General features: G+C 45.9%; 1 protein-coding gene across 1 annotated transcript in view; it reads right to left on the bottom strand.

Moving 5' to 3' along the window:
- Stk17b (serine/threonine kinase 17b) overlaps positions 1-217 on the bottom strand; it is a 26,744-nt gene extending 26,527 nt beyond the window's left edge. The window contains exon 1 of the mRNA XM_004628612.2: positions 64-217. The gene's annotated coding sequence lies outside the window, so the exon portion shown is untranslated. The remainder of the gene's footprint in view (positions 1-63) is intronic.
- Positions 218-23,752: the final 23,535 nt, after the last annotated feature.

Below are 23,752 nucleotides of genomic sequence, written 5' to 3'. Positions count from 1 at the left end.
CCGGGACCCCTGGCCCCCGGTCCCCTGACCCCAGGCCCCTCGCGGGTCCGGCCGGACACTCACCGAGCCCCTCAGGCTCTCGGCGGCGCCTCCGCTGTCCCTGGCGGCTTGCAGCTCCGCTGGGCTCCGCGGACCCTCGGCGACCCTTCCTAGACAGGGCGACGGCAGTCACGGGGACACTTAGGGGGCCGGCGGCGGCGGCGGCGTCCCGAGCGAAGTTACAGTTGAGGTTTAAAAACTGCAGCCGCGTCTGGGGCGGGGCGGCCGGCAGACCACACCCCCGTCCGGGAGAGCCAATCGCGGCGCGCAAGGAGGGCGAGGCTGTCACGTGGAGGGCGGGGCGGTGACGCCTGCGGGAGGCGCGTGCTGGGGCGTGGCCGGCGGGGAGAGGGTGTGGCCACGGCAGAGGGCCCACCCAGCTGTTCCAGACTTGGCTCAGGACTGCCTGGGGCGGGAGGGCTGCCCGAGTGGGCGGGGCCTGAGCAGAGCCGGGGCGGGACCGAGGAGGGGGCGTGGCCTCCCCTCTGCCAGGACCTGTCCAGGGTGCAATCTTCCCTCAGGGGAAGGAACAAAACTTCCCAGCAGCTTTCCACGCAGCATCCAAGTCACTACCCAGGGAAGACATCTCCTGTGCCCTTGCCTGCCCCAGCACACCCGTGTGGTTGGAGCTCCGCACAGGAGCTCCGGGACCCGTCACCGTCCCTGGGGGCGTATGCAGAAGTCCACGCTAACAGCCTCCTCCCCTGAGGCTGGGCTGCAGGCAGATGTGGACAGACCAGGATGCCGAGGTCGAGGTCGCAGACCAAACCTGCTCAGTATCGCTTAGGTCTTAAAGACAAGGGGAAAGTCCAAAGGTCTGGCCAAACACCACTGTTTCATGCGGCATGTGTATCATGCAAGGCCAAACGATGATCCTGCGTTACACGTGCTGCCTTTGCGTGCATGTCACCTACTTTTGGTTTCAGAGTATATTTTCAATTATTGTAAAAAGAAAAGACGAATGTGAAAAGACAGTAAGAGTGGCCTCATCCTCTTTTTAAAGACTAACAGCCACAGTTCAAAAGAGGTTTTCTTGTTGTCTCACTCTAAACTGAGCACATTCCCACCCGGTCGTGGGTTTGCTTCTCCGCTGTGCTTCTCCCGGGACAACCGGATCAGAAGCGCCGAGGCCCCGGCGCAGCGGAAGCCGCCTGTCCCACAAGCCTCGTGGCAGGAGCCTCGCACCTTGCTGCTGACAGGCGCTGGCTGAAAAAGCGTAAGTGAGGATGCAATCAAAAGCTCCGAGCTGAAACTGGCCTGTCAGGTGATCTAAGAGCCTACTAAAAAAGAAATGTGTATGTATATACACAGGATGGCTTGGAGACTCGAACTCCTGGTTTCTGCTGGTCAACTGAAAGGACCAATTAATACTTAATTTTTTCTCTTCTCCTTTTTAATTTTTTATAACTTTTTAAAGCCAAATTTGCATACTTATATCTGGTAATCTAAACTACTAATTTGAAGACAGCATTATGCAATACAATTATTATTGAATTTATTTGTTTGGTAAAATTCTGTATTGTTTCTAATTTTTTTCACTATTTTGCATTCTCTTTAAAAAATAAAAAATTTATTTTGACCAATGTTTTTAAAAAATAGTGTCTACAAACCAAGGAGACAGTTCCCTTGTGAACACCAAGGACTTGCACTAGCAGATCTTTATTCACCTTTGGGGATGCGGGGTTGGACGCTGTGGGTGGTTTGTAGTGTGTGTGTGTGTGTGTGTGTGTGTGTGTGTGTGTGTAACTCTGGACCTCTGAGTCATAGCATGTAAGTGGTCCCCACACCCAAGGGATCCTCTTGCACTCAGCCCGTCTTCCCTCCGCCATGACACCAGACACACATTTTCTCTTCCTGTCACCACTGTAATCCATTTCTCTGCTCCAACCAGCCAGGGTCTTTTCATGTCTTACATTTTCCTTTCCGTTAAATTTTAATTGTTGTTAGTACAGATTTGCAGTCCATAGTGATTGTGCCCACTGAGGGGAGCTGGTGGGTGTCCATAGCACATTTTCCTGCTTTCTGCCTCAGCCCCCTTTGTGGCCCGTTCGTTCCTTCCCTCTCTCATCTATCAGTGCCCTTTCCGTTTGCAGAAGCTCCATCTCCCTGCTTTCTGTTATCTTTTATTTTACTCACTGATACTGTGGGTTTCTCATATAAGAAAGCTCACATAATGTTTAAGCCTGTGTGCCTGATTATTTCACTTAACACTATGGTCTCAAGGTGCACCCACTTGCTAAAAGTGACTCAAACTTATCCTTCTTTATAGCAGCAGAGTGGGACCCCACTTACGTGTGTAAGTACTATCTTGTTTTTATCCAATCATCTGCCGATGGACTTAGGCCTGTCCCGAGAGTTAGATGTTATGAACTGTGATGCTGTAAATGTGGGTGTGGGTGGGAAAGGTCCCTAGAAGAGGAATTGCTGACCTGCCTTTCACTGTCATCCTCATCAGCACCTGTCTACTCAGCAATTTCCAACTTCAAGGTCTTCTCCCCAGAAATCAGAATCTTTGCTGACTTCCACCTCCTTGCTGACCTGACTGCTCCCTTGGTTCAGGGCTTATTCTCACACTTACTGCATGCTTCTAACTAGGTCCTCAACACTTGGACCACAGCACCTGCTCCCAAAAACATAAGGCTACTTTTGCTTGGCTCTGCCACAGTGGCTCAATTAACAAGGAAGTCCAGGGGCTGGGGAGATAGCTCAATGGTCTAAGCACCTGCCTGGCAAGCACAAAGACCTGAGTTCGATTCCCGCTACCACATGCTGTGCCAGCCCCGGGGGAGGCGGGAGGCTGAGACAGGCGGATCACTACGAGTCTGAGCTGCCTAGCAAGACCCTGCATCAAATAAATAAATAAATAAATAAATAAATAAGGAACTCCAGGTTTTAAGGTTCAGACAGTGGTACCTGTGGCCTAACAAGAAAATTCACGACTCAACACTGCCCTCCCTTTGCCTCATTTCCCCACACCCCTTCACAGCCCTGGCAAGTGTGTGTCACCTTCAGTGCCGAGTCCTCATGTGATCTCAGAGTCCTCTTGGGGTCACTGCCCCAAGCACATGGCTCATGAAGCTCATGTCTCTGAGCCACATTTGATCAGGGGTGGTGGCTGTAGACCATGTATGACCATGGGTGGGTTCAGACCAAAGTGCACCTCCTCAGACACTGAAGTCCTAACACTGGTACCTCAGAACAGGACTACATTTGGAGATGTAGCCTTTGAAGAGGCAATTACAGCTGAGGTCATATGATTCCCCGATGACTGATGTCCTTGTAAGAGGGAGAGCTTGGGGCGCAGACACCCAGGGAGACCTCCTGTGAGGGCATGGTGTAAGAGCCATCCTCTGTGAGCCAGACCAAGCTGCCCCAGAAGAAACTAAGCCCAACCCCTTGATCCAAGGACAGGTGGTCTCCAGAGCTCTAAGAAACTACCGTCTGTTGCTGAAGTGGCCCAGGCTGGTAGTTTATTTTGAAGCCCAGCAGGTTCCTAAGAGAGGTTCTCATGAGCGCCATAAGTAAGTCATCACAGGCCAAGTCAGGGCTGTGGGCCTTCCTGGCCACTCAAGTGAGCCTCTGCCTATGGCCATGTCTACTTGTGCCACTGTCACCACCATGGCTTGCTCAAGAAAGTTGACCTTCCCAAACAGCACCAGGCCAGCCCCACATGTTGACCCAGAAGATAATACTGCCTGATTACACCAAGGCTCCCTACAGAGACAAAGGAGGGTGGAATATTACACAAGAAGAAGACTTCCCTCTCAAAACCCTGCTCACAGATGCCTCCTCCTCAGGATGGAAGCCCAGAGTGCTTTTTATGGGAATAGTCTATGGCTCAGTCCACGTGGAGAGAGCAAGCCAAGCACAGCTACCTGCGTGCCCCTGAAGAATCAAAACTGTGTGACCAGGCCAGAGGGAGCCAGGCGGGGAGCCAGCTGCATCTGCAGAGGCTCTACTCAACTCGGCTCCACAGAGGTGCTTGCCCTGAACAGAAACCCTCTGGAGGTAGGCGGGTTGGGGCCGGGGCAGTTACCTGTAAGTCTGTAGCACACAGCGAAGCCAGAGTCTAGAGCCCTCCCAGCCCAGGTTCTCTGCAAACAACCTCATCAGCAAGGCAACTGGGGCAAGCCTTTCCTGACGCAAGCATTGACTCAGACTGGTAAGTGTCTTTCCCAAAGGGTGACCCAATGCTTCTCTGTGATTGGCTAGGGCCACTGTGCCAAGCCGACTGCCCGCCACAGAGTACAGAGCCCAGCCTCCAAAGAGAAACACCACATACTGTGGTTCTCTGAATGCTCCAGAAGCCATACTTTAAAACAGAAAATCAGGTGAAATTAATTTTAATGATTTTTTAAACTCAGTTTATCCAAAATATTCTTAACATAACGTACAACTTAAGCTATTGAGGTATTTTACTTCTTCTCTCCTGTTGTTTTAAGTCTGGTGTTTCACACCTACTGTGCTTCCCAGTCCAGCCACATGTCCAGCGCTGCATAGCCACCTGCATTTGACGGCTCCTGCCCTGGACAGGGTGGACCTACAGGGCTGGCGTGTGCCCTTGCAGTCCTGTCTACGCCTCTGATTGTGTGAGTGGTACAGACAGAGCTGGTTTTCACAGCATCAGAGCTGTGTGGAATGTCAGCAATCCTTCAAGTCTCCTGTATTAGACAGGAGGAAACCTGGAAGAGAAGGTAGAGACTTCAAAATGATCACACACCTCACCACTTGTCACTGCTTGCGGGGCAATTATTTTTGTCCACTGATATGTAACTCCAAGATATGCTCACCTCTTTACATCAAACTTACTTTAGGAAAATGTAATTTTTAAATGTATTTAAATAATCCCTCACAATACACCCAACATATGTCTTAATTTCACTTACATAATCTGATAAAAGTGCCTAACACCACATGTAAGGTCCTGACTCCAGCGCAATTTGGGGTCCACGTGGCTGAACCTGCTTCCTCTCCTGAGAGCCCCCTGGCTCCACTGAGACCCCACAAAGACACCCGCCCCACAGTACCCGGCCATGCTTTCTGTCTGCTGCTCTGCTCTCTGGCTGTCCACCACAATTTGTTTAAAGCTGGGCCTCAGAGACTCCTCTATATTTGCAAATCAAAGTGATCACCAGAAGCTGCAGCAAACAGAGCTCTGTGCTCCAGCCACAAACCCTCTGGGCCCTGAGCTCTGCTCAGGAGGGGGTGAGAGAACAGGATGCATGTGTGGTTCAGTGTGAGACCTCAGGGCCTGTGCGCGAGGCCAGGCCTGTCACCCCTCCTATGTGGCTTTGGGAAATCCTCACCTTTCATATCTGTAAGCTGGGGACATGGGAAGACTGGCTCCAGCCTCCAGGAGACAGAAATATAAGAAGGCGCACAGGGAAGGTGCCAGCCGGATGGGACTCCTGGGGTGTGTGGCCTGCAGGCTCCCTGTGGGAGGCCTGGACATCCAGGACGGCTCCTTCTGACCGGCACTGTGTTGGAGCCACAGGAGGTGCTGGTAAATATCCATCCTGGGAGGGACCCTTGGGAAAGGCGCATTGGAGTCCCCAGCAAGGAGCAGGGCACGGGAGGCAACCACTTTCAGAATCATTCCAAGCGAAGCTCTGAGGTCAGCAGAGGGTGACTGCAGGGGCCTCTGCACAAAGAGGACAGTTACTGAGGTTTCAAGGACCTTTATGTGGACTGGAGCAAAGCCATGCATGTAGGGCATGAAAATGTCATCGTGTGGCATTAAAGGGGTGATGCCCATGCCTGCTCCACATCCAGTCTCTTTCCTTTTCACTCTCCTAGGAGACTCCCTCTCCTGTCTGCACACACTGAGAATCATGACCTGGGAACATGGGGCAGGTGAGAAGTGGTTAGGCTCGCAGGAACCTTTCCCTGAGTGAGTCCTCTTACGACAGGCAATGGCAGGGTAGATAAGCCAGGGCCAGCATCTGACCCCTGCCAAGTCACCCTCCAGGAGTGATCTTTGCCTCGCCGGGCTGCAGGGCACAGCACGAGGGCGCGGGTCACACGGCTCCACATGCTGCATCCCTCCACGTCACCCACAACGCAGAATGTGAGAAATGGAGACCTCTTTGGTCCTCACAGTGTCTCTGCCATCAGCAGTAGTCAAGGCTTCCTTTAGGCTTTTTCACTGTTAGCCTCACAGGGAGAGCAGCATTTCATAGCTTTGTTTTTATAGGAAGAGAATTAGGTTCAGGGAGGCGCAGGAGCCCTTTAAAGGTCAGGTTTATGAGCTAGGAGCTCCATCATTAATAAGCTGTGAGAGCTTGGGCGGGTTAGAAAATCCCGTACCTCTGTTTGCATGTCTGTAAAATGGAGATAATAACACGCTGCCCACGGAGTACCCGTCGGAACAACTCACATGTAAAGATTCTGCCGCAGTCCTCCCTGGGCTGCGCTAGTCAGCGCATGCCATCCTCACACGCTGGTCCAAGCTAAAATGCTATACTGTCCTGCTGCGAAGAGAAAGGCCCCACAGGAGCTCGAGCCGTCATGCACAGGCCACAATTCACACCGCCCTCCACTGCATAGCCTGAGCGCTTCGTGGAGAAGCCCAGGTCCTAGAGGCTTCATTCACCTTAGTACTGGGGCACAGCTCTGGCGGGACAGCATCTATGTGGCATATGTGACATCCAGGGTTCCATCCTTGGCAGTGTAAATCAATCCATTAATCAATCAATCAATCAATCAATTTAGTTCTGGAGCCCATTATCATCACTGTTTCCTCTCCCACCTACCACTCCCAAATAGCTTTCTCATTAAAATTACTCTTTGTATTAAAAATGCAAAGGGAGGCGTTTAGACTTTCTGGAGTGCCAGAGGATTAGAGTGAGAGACATCAGTACAAACTCAGACTGAGCTCAATATAGGTCAGGTGTTTCCATGTGCAAATATTCATAGACATGGTTGGACAGGCGGGTTTGTATCTAGACACACCTCTCCTGGTTTGGTCAGCTGGGCGTCTCTACAGCAGGGACACCTGCACAGCAACCATTAAACCTGGCCTCTAATCATGGAACCAGCACTCCTTGAGGAACTGGTTGACTCCAGCCCTGGGGATAGAGATACTCTACACAGATGGGGCCTGAGCAATCTGACGTCTCTCAAAAAGGAAGTGCAGACCCACAGATGCCACCACACAGTCATGGGCTGCTGGGTCAAAACACCCAGCAGCCGGGTGAAAGAGCTCCTAATGATCAAAGCAAGAGCAATCGGAGCCATGTGATAAACAAGGCGGTGTTGAAGTGCAACCCAAAACGTAAGATAAATGTTGATGAGTTCTGACTGACATAAATAAATTGTTCAATAAATATGTGGAAAAGAACAAATGAATCTTCCACATAGGAGAATCGTGAGTCACCCAGGTAGACATCCCACCTTCAAATGAATGGAGCAGCTTTCACTCTATGGTAATCTAGAGCCACTCATGACTTCCAAAGTGTACAGAATGGACAGGGAGAGGTACAGCCAGGTGCTCAGCAAAAGTCACGCGGATCCTCTGCACACTCAATATTGTGCAGTGAGATTCATATTATAACCCCTCAACTCCCTCCCCCAAACTCAGAGCCCCATTCCAAGCACAAGAAAAATGCCAGGGCAAGTCCCAGTGGAAGGTCATTCTAGAAAACTCGTGCTCTGTTATCCCCAGCTGTCAGGACCTCCAGAAGCAAGAGAAGTCTGAGACATGGCCACAGCCAAGCAGTCAGTCTAAGAAGATATGAAGACTAAAGGTAACACAACATTGTGGATGAGATCCTGGAAGAGAAACGTCGTGTTAGAAAAAGGCCAAGGAAACCTTAATAAGGTCTGCACTTTACTTAGAATTCCCATTAGTCCACATTCACAGTCCATAACCATTACGTTCATCATGGAGAACTGGTGTGTGTACAGAGCACATCTTAAATTTCCTGTTCCCTTCCCCTTTGATAAAGATTTATCTCCCCATTTCCTGTCATCTGTCTTTTATTTAACTCATTTATTCTTTATTTATACTTTAGTTTCCTCATATGAGAAGCTCTGTGATATGTAAGCTTGTGTGCTAATTTAGCTTACCAAGACGGTATCCAAGTACATCCATTTTCTTACAAGTGACTCAAATTTATCCTTATTTATAGAAGAGGATTACTCCATTGTGTATAAGTATCCTGTTTGCTGTATCAAATCATGTGTTGATGGACACCTGAGCTGCTTCCAAGATGTAACTATTTTGAGTTGTGCTGGCATAAGCATGGGTACGCCGGGTCACTAGACTATGCCCTTAGCGCTTTGGGGAAGGCACTTAGAAACCGAAAACCTGGGCCAAATAGGATTTCATGGTTTAGCTTTTTTGAGGAATCTCCATAGTGCTTTCCACAGCAGAATGTACTAGTTTACATTTCTAACAACAGTGTAACAGGTTCCTCCTCCCCAGCCTCGCCAGCATTTAGGGTATTTGTTTCCTTGATGACAGCCATTCTTTTTGACATGAGATGGAATGCATTTCTCTCATGGCTGCCAGAAATGTTGGACATTTTTCATATATGTATTGATCTTTTGTACTTCTTCTAAGACGTGTCTGTTCATTTCAGTTGCCAATTTTTTTGATTGAGTCTTTTATTTGGGGAGAATCTAATTTAATAATGTGTTGATATAGCCCCATTATATGTGATACATGTGCCCTACTAATATATACTGATAATATTAGGGGAAGCTTGTCCTGGCCCATGTAGGAATGCTCTGTATTATCGTTGAAATAACTCTGTAAATCTAAAACCATCCTAAAATAAAAGACTTTTTTACTAAGAAAATGAATCTATTTGCCATTGCTTAAAACGTCTTAATATAGAGAATTGTACAAGTAGAAATTAGACCTGGAAGTTACTTCTGAGATCAAAGGAAAAAACAAAGCTCAGTAAAATAAACAGAATATGGCCCTGCTCTTAATTTTGCTGTCTACTAAAAACAGAATTGTCTCAATAAGTTGAGGCAGGCTCTATCTTGTCAACCTCTGAGCAAAAATATGTGGAAAGGAATGCAGGAGAGCCGCAGGACCGCGTCTCTGCAGGACACACCTCACCGCGTGTCAGTCGCAAATGTGCCTTGCGTCCGTGCGTCCCCCGGCCCTTTTAGGGAGTCTCCAAGGTGAAAGTTACTCAGATCACATAAAAGCTGATCTACACACCTGCTGTCCTCTCTCTCTCTCTCTCTCTCTCTCTCTCTCTCTCTAATTTTAGGGAAGGGTCTGCAGGGTGTTCAGGGTCTTGCTATTAGATCAGACTCAGTGATTCTCCTGTTCACAGCCTCCCAAGCGCTGGGATTCCCGGTGTACGCCACCACGCCCAGTCTCAATCGCTGTCTCAGTGCGCCCAGGGGCAGGGCCGGGGCGGCAGGCCCAGTGACAGAATCCCGGCCTCTGCGCCCGCTTGTAGGCGCTTTAATCCCCTGAGCTATTTGGCCGGCCCTCCTGTGTTCTCTTAAACCAGAACTTCAAGTGATTACAAAAATATGAAATAGTAGCCCTTATCACTACTTTGTTTTGGAGCATTTTTAACATAGCTGTTTTTCGTAAGATGTCATTGACATGTGCCAACATGTAATTATTTTAGATGATTAATAAATATGTTAACTTGTCACTTTTAACATCCGACAAGTATTAATAGATAGAACTATATAAACCAAAGCTCTTGATGGTCCTTAGAAAATGTTTTGTTTTGCTTTGTTTTATCTGGCTTTGTTTTTTGCAGTACTAGAAGTAGAACCTGAGGCTTTTGTCCTGAGCCCCAGCGGTGGCTCACTTTAAATTTTATGAATATTTTGTTTTCTTGTCCTTGTTTTTGCTTTTTATTGTGAGACAGAGTCTTGCTAAGCGACTAAACTGCTGCACCCCAGCTGGGGAGCCTTCTGCCTCGGCCTCCCAGTGTGCGCTGTGCGCAACACTTAATAATTGGTGAATGTACAAACTTGGAGAACAAAAAGAGAACTTCTGTTTTAATCATAGTAATCAGATTGTTCTTTCAGGACTGGGATATTTGTCGTGGGATAATCACTGTGGATCTCCACCCCTCAGGCGTTCGGAGAGTTCCTCTCGTCTGAGGCCGCAGTAGTTAAGGTAAGGACCGTGTCCCTGGCCCGCCCCTCCGCCACTGGGTGGGCAGGCGCTGTGAGCTCAGGTGCTGCGGCCTCCGCCAAGGTGCACGGGTTGTGCTGTGAATGTGGAGCGCTTGCAGCTGGGCCAGCGGGCATAGCAGGAGGCCAGCCAAGGCGCAGGTTTGGACGCCCCCACTGGTGGTGTCCTTGGACCAGCCTCAGCCTGACCCCTGCATTTGCGAGTAGCAAGTAGCGGGCTCTTCACCTGCTCTGACCCAGTCGGGCCTGTGGATGTCCTTTGGGGTAGTCTGGTCCTGAACTTGGCTCTCCAGCCTAACTCCTTGTAATGATCTCCTCAGCATCTGGGCAACACGTTTCTTTCAACATCAGAGGTGCTTAACTGTGTGCAGTTAACAGGTGCAACTTCTCGAAAAAGCTGGTTTCTTAGTCAATTTCTACAGCTACAGCTCTACATCTTGACCTCTTGTACATCCATCAGCCTCTCTGAACTTCCATAAATAAGCCATTGTTCATTAAAAGAGAAAAAAAAACCCAAATAAATAGGCTTTTGTAAACAACTACTTAAATGAATCAAAAAAGATTAAATATTTTGAAAGATGAAAAAAGGAAAATGTTGGCATTCTTCTCCTGCTAGGAAAGAACTGCAATTGAAATTGTGATCCAACTTTTAGCCATCAGCATGTAAGATTTTTATTGTGTTATTTCCCAGTTATGCAATTTCTATAAACCGAGAAAGTGGCTCTGAGGAGGGTAACTGGTGAATTATAAATCATGGCAAATACTTCCAGCCTCCCCGAGCCAATCAAAACAGAAATGTTCCAGTATGTCTGAGAGTATCTCATTTTATATAGTGCTTAAGAGAGACATGGAAACCATACTCGATTTCAAATGTACCGAATTATCTAGTGAAGCTTTGGGAACTGGTTCCTATTAGGTATTTTTTATTATTATTTAATGTGATATATAAGACATGCTTTTCTGTTTGAGCTGCTAGAGCCTGGACTGAGTCTGCCTGCTGCCAACTCTGTAAAGCAGATTTGAAAGAATGTCTTTTTTATTCTAGCCATTGGCCTGCTGGACATCAAAGGTGAAAAGCAGGCAGGCCACTTGCAGCCTTCAGATCTTCCCATTTCATGCTAAGCTAAATGATTAGAGACCTAACTTAGTTTTGATTAGAAAGGAGCATCTTCATGTACAATTGAAATACTACCAAAGATGAAGATTCTTTGAAGTGGCATCTTGAACTTATTTAGAGAAAATGTGTGAGGAGAGCAGCCCTTTGCCTTTTCCTCGCCTGCTCTCTGCTAGTTGGGTTTGGGGCTCGGCGTTCCTGGCTCTGGACTGACATTGCCACGGTTCACGTCTCATCAGAAGGCTTGTGCACAGACCAGGTCAGCAGGACATCAGCCGTCACACCCTGGGCCTAGGTGCAATGCCCACTGGAGACCGCGGGCCTGCATCAGGGTGAGTCTTCTTCACACAGGAGCGTGCTAAGAGCTCGACAGATGGTTTTCTTGCTGCCTTGAGAGAAGCTGCATGGGCATAAAGTCATTTGCCTATTTCTTCCTGTCTGTCACCCCTGGTGTTTGTCTTTTTGGTTTCCTGCTTAGAACAGGAAATTGCAAAAATAGAGATTTGATCAGTTCCCATTACTTTAGCGAGCCTCGTTAGCTTAACTAGACTAAAGGTGCATTTAATCTTCCTCCCCTCAAGTTATACAAATGGAAGAGAGTAGTTTTATTTAGTATTTAATTATCTCTTAATCTCCCAGCTGCTGACTTCCACGGAGAGCGCGCCTGGGTCTGAAAAGGTTGCTGTCTCAGGGTAAAGCTAAGCAGCACTTTTGAGACACTTCCCATTACTCATTGACCTAGAAAATCCCCTTCAAGTAGCTCAGTCCCCAGCAGGCCTAAATGCCTCGAGGCCAGCTGTGCCTGCTCAGTGCGGGCAGGGCATGTTGGTGTTCACGGCGCCTCTTTAGTTACATATTCCATGCAGGGCTTTATGTGCTCCTCACCAATCCTGAGATTGCTGTAAGCAACGCTGGTGCTGTCCCATTTTACACATGAGAAAGGGGCCTGTTGGGGGCTCAGACTAGAGATAAAGATAGTGGACATGTGGGGGGCATTGTAAAGGAGAGGGGTGGACAGAGAACAAGTGAACTGACCCTGTTTCTCTCCCTTCCCCTCCATCCATCCTGGCTGGAGGCAATGGGGCAGAAAGAAAGCATACTTTGTCAGGAAGAGCTAACCTGGAGATGGCCAGCCAGGCTGAGCCCTGACTGTCTTATCTGTAGCTGTGTGCATCATTCAAAGCTCCAAGACCACCCTGAAGCTTGGTGCTCCCATCTCCCCAGCTGCCAAGCTGCCCACACTCCACCCCGGATTGCCTGAGACGGTTTTAGACGAAGATTTAGGAAAATCAAGAATGATTTATCATTTGGAGCAATAATTTCTAGGACAGAGATACAAAACTTGCAAACTAGAAAGCAAGATGAGAGGTAGAAAAAGAAATGTACCTGTTGTTACAAATTTTCATTTCTCGGGAGGCTGCGGCAGGAAGATCTCAAGTTTAAGGGAAATTTAAGGAGACTTGTCTCAAAAATTCAAAACATGGTGATGGGCTTTGGGTATATGGAGTGGTAAAATGCCCCGTGCTAGTGGGTTCAGTCCTCAGTACTGAAAAAAGAAGTAGACATTTCCATGGTGAGACTGCCTAAACAGGAATACCAAGGCTGTAAACAAGCGGATTACTATGAGTCCAATCTAGTAGCGAGACCCTGAACACCATGTAGACCTTCCCTAAAATATAAACAAGAAAAAAAAAGGCAATGCACAGGAGCTGTGGTGGCAGTGCATGGACAGAAGAAGGGGAAAGAAGGTAGCATCTCCTGAGCACTTACAAAGTATGAGGTGTGATCAAAAACAAGGTGAATGCCCCCGCCAAGTGCCATCCAGTGAAAAAGCAGGCTAGCAACAACGTCATACTATCTAAAGATACTTGTGAAAGTAGACTTCTAAAACTGCTTCAGAAAGTGACAAATGCAATGTGAAAGTGTGCTCAAAGCAAGGAGCAGTATTTTGATGAAGATTAATTGTGGCATGTCTTTTACTATAATCAATTTTTAAAAATTTAACACTCCCCATATTTTCCTATCACCCCTCATATGCAAATGTGTTTAGATTTAATCCATGCTGCGCAATAGGGTTTTATTGTTTCAATTAATTACACTAATTTCCATTCTCACCAGCGAAGTGGAGCCGGCCCCTTGCTCCAGATCTGTGCCTGTGGATGTCATCAGCCCTTTAGTCCTAGCAACTCTGGACTAGTCCAAGCGTCACCAACTACTGTTGGTGTCTTAGTGCAGGGTATGAGCCCTCAGGAAAAGAAAGACCAAGCCTTCCTTTCTGGTTCTTAGATGAAGCTGCTATGGGCCACTTCCTGTTCTGCAGAATCAAGACCACGATGAGGTGTACAGGTCAGGAAGTGCTGCCTGGCTATCAAGTGCCATTGAGGCAGAGGCCTGTGGAGAGAGCTGGGTCTGAGAGTGATGGAGGACTTTTCCACCTTTGTCCAGAGCCACTGTAGCCACCCCAGAGGGGACACTAGGACCTCACCAATTTCAGCCACAATTGAACACCACAGCCAGACTTGTGGGGTTAGGTGAGAGGTATCCAGGTCACTTCAGATGTCAGACAGGTGCCACTCAGCTCGTGCATTTTGAACACTTCCTATGTTCGCCTGGGGTCTTGTCTTCGTTACTTTTCTCTCATTGCTGAAACAAAATACCTGACACCCAAAATTAGGGCAGAAAAGGTTCACTTAGCTCACGGTTTGTGGAAGTTTCAGTCCGTACTTAGCTGGCTCCAGGGCAGAGTGGCACAGGATAGAGGGCAGTAGTTCATGGTGGCAGAAAACAGCAAGAGCAAAAGGGAGGAGCAGCAACAGCCAGCCCCTCTCCCTCCCTTGCATTGTGTGCAGGCTCCTGCCCCAGGGAGGGCGTAGCACGTGTGCCATAATCCCAGCACTGGACCACGAGTCAGTCCTAATCTCTAGAAGCCCACACCATGACTGCGTGAGGCCCTGGGGGACATCAGATGCACCCCAAAACAAGGCTTCATGCTTTGTAGAGTACAGTGCTTAGGACTATCGGTTGTACATAATGAAATCCACACCAAGAATGAATAAAGATGAATTTACTGAGAGGAAAGTAGCTGTTTATTCACTACTCTTCTTTCCATGTGTGTATTAAAATGGATACCTTTTAATTGTCAAGTACTATTGCCAAAATTTCTTTTAATCACATTTAAGGTTAAGGTGTGCAGCATGAGCCTACGCCGCTCCAGCCAGAAAGCAATAAGGTATGTGCGGGGTGGTTTTTATGGTCACGGGATGTCCAGGTCCACCCTCGACCCCAGGGTAGCCCCGGGGGCACGTTGTGCGTGTTATGCAGCGGGGGTGGACGTCTCTACCGGCTTTTTTGGCACACTGCTAACTTGACCCAGGAAAAGGAAACACGAGGTCATCAAGAATCCAGCAACAGGGAGAAAATGAGACTGTGGCGGTGGCAGTTTTAGCCGGCAGAGAAGGAGGATTAGGTAACAGTTACCACATAATGTTACAGTAGATGCGTCCAAAGCTGACCCAAAGTCATCAATAAGTGTGTCTGGGGACTAGCAGATAGATGGAGGTATCACTCTAAGGATTGAAAGACAAAGCATGGCGTCTGTTTCCGGTGTGAATGAACCTAGTTGCCTGCTCTGTTTGAAATTGTGTCTCCAGAGTCTTGCATATCCATCTGAAGAATTGGTTTACTACTCTACAGTCTTTCTAGGCATGGCACCTGATTAGCTGGTTTCTAGGTCTTTGATTTTTTTTTTTTTATTTCATTGGAAAGATTCTGCCACGAAGGTACTTGTTGGTAATCTATAATTCCATGTTTTAAAAATCCACTTGCTTTTATTACAAAACATTAGATTTACTACTGCAATATAATATTATATCATTATAATGGGATATATTGGAATTATTAGAATGGAATCATTGCTCCCTTGTGGAGGCGACATTCTTCCCATTGTGAAGCCTTTGTAGGTCTCTGTACACATTTTATCTTGTTGGTGATGTTGGGGATTGAATCCAGGGCCTCCTGCGTTGTAGGCAAGCACTCAGCCACTGGGCTACATTTCCAGCCCAGATGTGTCCCTTTTTGTAGTTGCTATTTGATTAAAGAATGGTTTTGCTTACTCTGTGAATAATCACTAATGAGTTGATTCGGTGGCACCAAGATGTGCTACTTTTAATGCTATTTTTTTTTCCTATAAGCCCAGCTATTTACTTTCCGTAGAGTTCTAGAGTCAGAAAAACTGAGAAAATAGGACAGAATCCCTCACACCTGGCTTCCTCTACTGATGTCTCACTGAAGTATAGTACGTTAGCTATACTTCATAAACTGATACTGATCCATTATTATTAAGTGACGTCCGCGTTCTATTCAGATGTCTTTCGTATTGAGCTAGTGTGCTTGTCTGTGCTCAGATCCAATCCAGACTGCCATGTATTGTTAGTTATCCTGTCGCACAAGACTCCTTTTCCTGAAAAACCAATTCTCAGACTTTTCTTGGATTCTAGGATCTAGATTTTTTTTTTAAGATACTGATTAAATGTTTTGCATGCTGTGCCTCTATTGGACTTGGATGTCTTCACTTCATTAGCGTGGGACTATAGGCTTTGGGGAGAAAAAGCACCATTTGTTTCACACCACATAGGGGTCCGCACTACCCACATGACTGAGGAGTGGCGCTACTGTCCTTGGCCACCTGGCTGAGGCAGTACTGGTTAGCTTCGTCCACTTTCCTCCCTCTGCCCCTTTGCTGTGACATACTCATGGGAACAAAGTCATCACAGGCAGCCACAGTTAAGCTCAACAGAAATTCAATACTGTACCTGTATGGATTATTTGGGATTGTTTAGACACAGGAGATTTATCTCTTCATCTAATTATTCAAGCATTTATCCAAGCAGCGGGCCTAATTTTTGAAATATAGTTTTACATGTAAATAAAAGGCCTTGGCTAGGGACGTGTCAAAATTGATTAGGAAGCACTCACTGATGTGTACTTGTTAGCCCTCAGCACACCTGAACTGAACGGAGCAACAACTTAGGAGAAACGTCGGGCTTTTGTGCTTGCTTCTGAGCTTCACACGCCCTGTTATCCTTAGTCCTTCTACATAGTCATGAGGCAATTGCGTACAACAGGAAGGCAGATGAGGGAAAACCAACCCAAACATTTTAGTCCCCACTGTTCAGTAGTGCTGTGGAGGGAGACACACTGATTCTACAGAACTTGTCTTTCTTTCTTCCCCCAATATACATTTTATTAGTATGTATTAATTACATGGGATATTGTGCTTCATTGTGGAATTTTCACATATGCATGTAATAAACATACTCACATGTCCAGAATGCAGGGCGTATAGTAGCCACCAAAGAACAGGTAAAATCAAAGCGACATCTTACTAGATCATCAAATGTCTTTAATATTTGGGGTCAGAGGGAATTAGTTTTATTAAAGCAAGAAGAGAAATGTCCTGTTTTCAAAGTGAAATTAAACTTGATGCATGAAGAATTTATTTAAAAATAAAAAACATACAAGAGACTTTGTATGGGTTAGACAAGCTTCAAGCTGCACCATGGTGTTTAATGGTCTTGCCATGACTGGAGGTGTCATGCAAATTTGAAGAAGTGGTAATGTGGCCTTCTTGTCGCAGCTAGCGTCAGCTGAGCTATCTCCCCAGCCCTGTTCAGTTTTGTTTGTTTGTTTGCTTGTTTCTTCTATTTTGTTTCGTTCTGAGAAGCCAACCACTGAGGAACAGAACTAGCCCCTTATGGAAACGCACAGCCCCTCTCCGTTCCCCGTGCTCCCATCCCAAGGACAAAGCGCTGCCCTCCTCGGCCAGCTTCAGGAAGCCAGACTCACCCTTTGTGCTCTTTGGGGAATTTCGCTTAGGCTTCCAGGCCATGAGGAGGGAGGACAAGAAGAGCCGTCTGCCTAGGGTGGGTCTGACCGTCTGATTCTGGGACTCCATTGATTCTCTAGACCTGTCAGAGGAATCTCTACTGCTTTCATTCAGGGCTCTTTTGCCCTAGAAGGTTCAGTTTAGGTCAGCTCTGCTTTAAGCATTTGAAAATATGTTTTCTTCTCTTCATTGCCTGGCTTTCTGTTGCTAGAACTTTAGCTAAGATGTAGCGGGCCCAAGTGTGAGTGGCAGCTTAGAAGGAAACACGCAGGAACCTCTCAGTCCCCCTTGGTGTCTCAGCCCACGTGGGCAGCTACTGCAGTGTATCAGTGGCTGGGGAGCTTACATCCACACAGATTTATTGCTCACTGTTCTGTAGGCCGGGAAGCCAAGATCAAGGCTGCGTCTGGTAGACGCAGAATGTGGGGGGGACTTCTTGCCTCACAGACGCCCACTGCCCCTGCTGTGGCCTTACGCTGCAGGAGTAGGGCAGCTCCCTGGGATCTCTCCTTGGGGCCTCAGCCCATCGACAGAGTTCCACCTTCACGACTTCACCACCTCTCCAAGGCCCTACCTCAAAACTCTATCCCATTGGAGATCAGATTTCAATGTATGAATTTTGGAGACAGAAACATTCATCGTGGGCACTGGCTTTCCTGACACTCATTCTACACACTGCCAAAGATGGCCTTCATGCGGTTTAAAGCAATCCTGAAGAAACTGCGTCAGATAGTGGGGCAAGAACGTCCTAATAAAAAGTAGATCTCTACTTGAACTTGATATAGGGGTTTAGTTTGGGTTGGGGATGGGACAAGGAGAGATATGTGTGGCCAGAGCAGAGACAGAGTTCAAGGAGTCAACTTGGGGTCTGTTTTCCAAAGGCCACTGAATACCAGTCTAGAGAGAAATTTTTGTATGAGACTGTCTTAGTTACTGTTCTCTCATTACTGGGACCAATATTCGACACTCAGAAAACATCTAAACATCTCCTCTCCACCCGAGGTGGCCCCTCTTGGAGGTGCGGAGTGGGTCGTCACGCGTACGGGAGCACCCCAGCCTCTCCTCCAGACCCTGCAGTGCAGGCGGCAGGGGCTGCAGTTGAGGCCGCCTTGGGCAGAGAGATGTTTAGAGAAGGCGAAGGCAGCGACCCTTTCTCCTGAGCAAATAAGGCTCCAAGGTCTTGCTACATAATTCAGGCTGCGTTAAACTACGAAACCTCCAGTAACTGTGAGCTAAATAAACCTTTCCTTCCTCCATTTTGAGTGTCGGGAATTTGTGCTACCTACAAGAAAAGAGTAACTGAGACAGATGCCTAAGTATTTTTTGAGCCAGAGGAGGTATTTTATAACATTATTACAAATTGAGAAAGAAACATATTTTTCTAAATATTTTTTAAATTATTAGCTTTTGTTTTCTAAATGAAAAATTAGTGACTGTGTTTTGGGATGATCTATCTATATGAGAATTTTATGATCATCAACAAAAAGTGCACAGAACTCAAGTATGTCAATGTAAAGGTCATGCTTTTATCAAATATTCTAACTTTAATTTATTCTTTCGAGTCCAGAGTTATATTGGGGTCACAAATGTAGTGCTAGTGAGGTCTATATAGAAGGAAAGCAAAAACCATTTTTGTGCAAAAAAAGAAGAGAAAATAAGATAAACCTTTATTCTTTGAAGAGTTTAACAGTGTGCTGGTTTAAGGATGAAATAAAACCTTTTTAAGAAGCAGCAATGAAAGACCGTCCAGGATGCTGGAGGACAGGAATGATTATCGCCACCTGCCCACCGGTTACGTGGGTTTGAGTTTTAGATTAACAGCACAAAACAAAGGCAGATAAATTTCCAGCAGTAAAAAGCATGTTAAGGAAAGGCTGTGGTGAGACCCAGGAAGTCAGTGCTGGGACTCCCACCCTGCGAGCAGCACCAAGCCTTGGCCATTTGCAGAAGCTGAATGTCAGCAGCCTGCGTTCTCCTGGAAGACAGGAAGGCGACCTGCAACCCAAAATACAGAGTAAAGGGTTCCGTGCTGCTTCGGCTCCATGAGGTCCTCACAAGGACATTCTCAGCTCAAGTGAATTACTCCACCTTGGTTTTCAGAAAGATGCTTATAAATAGATAATTTTCAAATACATACTTTGTAACTGACTGCTCTCAAAGAATATATCCACCTTTGTTCTTTCCCCATCTTTGTCTGTCAACCGCTGCGCCTTGATAACATTTTTATATCAAGGTTCCAAACTCATGACCTTAAGACAGAGTCAACCTGTAGTTGTGGTTAATTTGATTCACACAGTATTTTTTAAAATATGGAAAGCTTACATGAGAATTTGGATTTGGGGGTTTCTCTTGATATATCAGAAGGTGTTTCAGATGAGATCGGGCGTGTTCAGGGTGGTACGGCCGTAGACTATCAGAAAGTATTTCAACACTGGACCGGAATTTCACGTGGCCAGATCTGTTGGAACAAAATATTTCAATTCCCCCCACTATTCTCTGCTGCTTACACAGAGGCATCTTCCCTCATAAAATCCATACCTGGTCCTTGAAGGCAGGTGAGCAACTGCCAGATTAAACTGGTCTGGTGGTACGTGTATGTGTGTGTGCGTGTACATGTGCACATGTGTATGCTGACTAAGCGTTCAGCCAAGATGACTCAACAAATACTTAATAGTTAAATAGTTAGGTAATAGTTAAATAAGAATGATTTAAGACACTATGATCTGCATTAAGTTTTTCTTTAACATTCACTTATAGCTTATCAAGCAGTAAGATATTTTCATAGGGATAAACAAAATCAATTTCTAATTATAAACACAATAAAAAGAGGACTTCTGTGTTTGCAGAACTGCCTGGTTGCTCCCTAAGACCTCTATCTCTACTGTTGTTTTCTTCCCTCCTGATTTTTTTTTGCAAAAGTATGACCAAAAAAAAAAGTCACCATCTATTTTTTTTAAAGAAGATTTATTTCGGATTAAGTGATTTCATGATGTAACATGGTTTTAAACAAAAATAGAGATCAGTATGAAAATAAAACAAACTGTACACATTAAAATATCTCTCCCTCCAAGCATTTCATAATCATAAAAAAATACAACACAAGAGTTGGGGTTCCGGTGAAGGTAAGAGTACAGACTTCTCAGAAAATGACCAACCAGTCCACGGTTCCGTCCTAGGCTCCAAACACCACCACCCATGCACCAGGTCTAGGGTGTCGACAGTCTGCATTATTTGCTTTATAAAGAAAGAAATTGAAATGTAAGGTGAAATGAGAGCTGTGTTATCTTAATCCTGATATCAAATATCTCCTGTTATTATTCTCCATTAAAAGTCACACCGAATAAATACGAAGCATGAATCAGCTCAACAAAAATAAAGACACCACTATTGACTGTGATGTATGGCGTGGAGGACATGAGTGGCATTGGCGAAGAGAAATGGAAAGGCTTAAAAAAAATATGCCACCTGTGCTCTGCTGAGATCTCAGAAAAGAATTTTTTATAGAGCCTTAATATTAAAAAATAAGCATCATTATAAAATTAGATTAATACTTTCAGTAAGAGGCAAGAAAGACGCACATGTTTTCATTCATTTTGGAATGCCTGCATCCCTATTATAAAAACATGTAATCTTATGCACTTTCCAACATATGAACAGGACCAAATTTGACTTAAGATATCATGTAAAGAAAAATAGGTTGTAATTGCCTCTGTTGGAGTATTAGGGTCCTGAAGGAGCGTTCAGCTCAGTGTGTCTTCCCGGTCATCCGCCAAGATGTTTCTTGAGCGTTATCTCTGGGGGGTTTTGTAGAAGGTGACAGCAAGCTGTTGCAGCTGATTGATTCAGTTTGAATCATGCAGCCCACCTGCTGACACTCCTCGGGGTTGCAATGTCTTCCAAGAGGGCTGGGTAGAAAGATGTCACCCGCCTAAGGCCACTGGACGTAGAAAGCCTGTCTACACATTTGATTCTCCTGCATTCCCAGAAGCCGTGTCCTGAGAGCTAGCCTCTCCCACTGAGCTAGCTGTCCAATCATGAACACCGAAGAAAGGACCTTGCAGAACAGATTTCCTGCCTGGATTCCTTTCTTGGCTGCAAACAAGGTTCAGGTCTCTGTTTACAACTCAGTGACCTCACCTGTAGGACTGCTTTCTAGAGGAACAGGGAAGACTGAAATATCCTGACAGCATGAAGGTGCCTCAAAAGCTAGTCCTATGGCCAAGGATGCCTGCTCAAGAACAAAATAAAGGCACTCTTCCTTCCACTTCACATATGGTATTCCATGAGATAATGCTAACACTTAGATGCAAATATAACATCGTCGCATCTCCTAGGCTCTAGGGAGCTTTAATATCTTGGGGCTTTAGTCCTTTTTTTGCAGTAAGGAAAATGCTAATCTGGTAAAGTGACAAAATGAGGGTGTTTCCTTCATCAACTAAATCAGAAAGCTGCCAAGTGGAGGAAGAGGGCTTGAAATTCAGACACAGATTGGAGTTTAGGCCTCCTGTGCATTGTTACTATTACACAGGGCAATATAACCTTTTAATAAGTTTTTAGGGATAGAGTTAAGTTAGGCAGACGTCTGTACTCTTCTTTGTAAGATGTTTGCTTGTTAGAAATGGCCAAGTTGTACATAATATTTGGACAAAAAGATAGGGAAAAAGTAATTTGGAAAGAAAGAAAAAAGGTGTTTTTTTCCTCCATACCAGGGGAATTCCACTATCAGGGCTTTCTAGATTCACCCTCATTAAAAATTAAAAGTGAAAAAACATGGCTTCTGGTTAGCGCTTTTTCCCTAAGCTCTTGCTTCCAACTTACATTTAGGAGAGCTAGTGCGCCTGCTGAAGCAGGCCAGTTCTGCCTCCGGTGGCAAGCATCTCGCGGAATTTTCAGAAGGTGTCACATGTTTAGTGTGTTTATTTAAGAAAGTGAGAGTTCCGTCGGAAGTAACCAAACAGACCAGTACAACCGTTAGTCTCCATGTTTCTTGGGACGAAGCCCAGAATTTTGACCTCCAAGTCCTGCAACGGACCCTGCACAGCTACCCACAAAAGTCATGGTCAAACCAGGCAGCTCTTGAAACTAACTGCAAAGCAACCCAAAGCAACAATGGCCTAGCAGCCCTGCGCAATCCTACACGCTGACAAGAGTATTCTGCCTTCACCATCACCGTGGTGAGCTGATCCCCAGCTATCCTGCTGCCTCGAGACTGAGCTCTAAGGAATGCGAGCGTCCTTGCAGCTGTGCGTTCCAATTCTGCAAAACCTAGTTCTTTCTAACTCGTCAGATTTTCTGGATTTCAGTGATTACCCAGACCCATTCATTCTTCCTGTGCACAGGAAAAACGTTTTGATCCTCTCAGTGGCTTGGATGCGAAGACCATACTCTGAAGGTGCATCATAGTACGGGTGGGAGGACAAGGGGAAAGGACGTTGCTTTGGCATTTATTTGTTAATCTGAAGATCCCACGGCTGCTCCTACACACTTCAGCTCTTCACACCCACACCGCCGTGTGTGTGTGTGTGTGTGTGTGTGTGCGCGCGCGCACGCGCGCGTGCCCTGGGGTGTCAACACTTGAGCAGGCTTAATGCTCTATCAGCTGCCCTTCTGGCCATCAGCAACAGCCATTTAGGAGGCTTATTTTACGCACTGCCCCCATAAAAAAAGCCATGACTGATGGAATCCCCAATTGGATAGGCTGTTCTCTCTTCATTCCTTGGTGGTAGAACTTAAGACCATTTATTGAAAATGCCCTTTCTGGAGGGCTGGTGTCTTGGATTCTGTGAACTGTGAGCTTCTCACAGACAGGCTTAGCAGTCTGCAACTCCCTTATCGAATCCAGAACAGCTCCTGGTGCCATCGGCTCCCTGCCCTCTACCCTGAGGCGTTCTACCTACACCTGGGGCGTGGCCTGACTGCCTTTCAGAGTGTAAAGAGCTTGCTTATGAATTTCTGAAGACCAAAAGCCAGGGATTTGTCTGGGTTACAGTCCAGAACATACTTAGGGACATTTCTAGTTGTAGAGTATACTGAAGTCTAATTTATCCCGTGGAAGTATTATTTAATATTTCATTATTTCATTTCGGCTATTATTGCTGATTTTTGTTTTACTAATGAAGAATACTAGGTAGATTCTCATTTTCTAATAAGCAAAGTACATGTCTGATAATTCCCAATTTTGAGCACAGTGTCAACTATCGGTGATTCTAACTAAGAATGTCTGCGTAATTGGAGAACTGTTGAGAAGTTGGATGCCTTAATAAAGAAATGTATTTGTTAGAAATTATTCAAGAGATACCTTTTATTTCAAGTCTCTTTTCCCTAGTAGTATGACATATGATAACAAGTTTCTCAAACCAAATGAACGCTAAAATGGTCTATGAATGGAAATTTTTTTTTTAAAAAAAAGAAATGCAAACCTTCATATCAGCTGTGTAGACTGTCAACTCTGAAACATCAAAAATGTGATTTTTCTCTTAAAAAAGCATGTTAGTGTGTTATACTGTTTTTCCTTATAATGAAAAAATACAAACAAGTAAAAACCATTTGCAAAATTATATAGTTATATTCATGATCCATAAATACAAACTAATAAT

This window comes from Octodon degus, unplaced genomic scaffold (genome assembly GCF_000260255.1).
Source record: "Octodon degus isolate 3935 unplaced genomic scaffold, OctDeg1.0 scaffold00025, whole genome shotgun sequence".
NCBI lineage: Eukaryota > Metazoa > Chordata > Mammalia > Rodentia > Octodontidae > Octodon > Octodon degus.
Note: the sequence above shows the minus strand (reverse complement) of the source record. Positions and strands in the feature narration are given on the sequence as shown.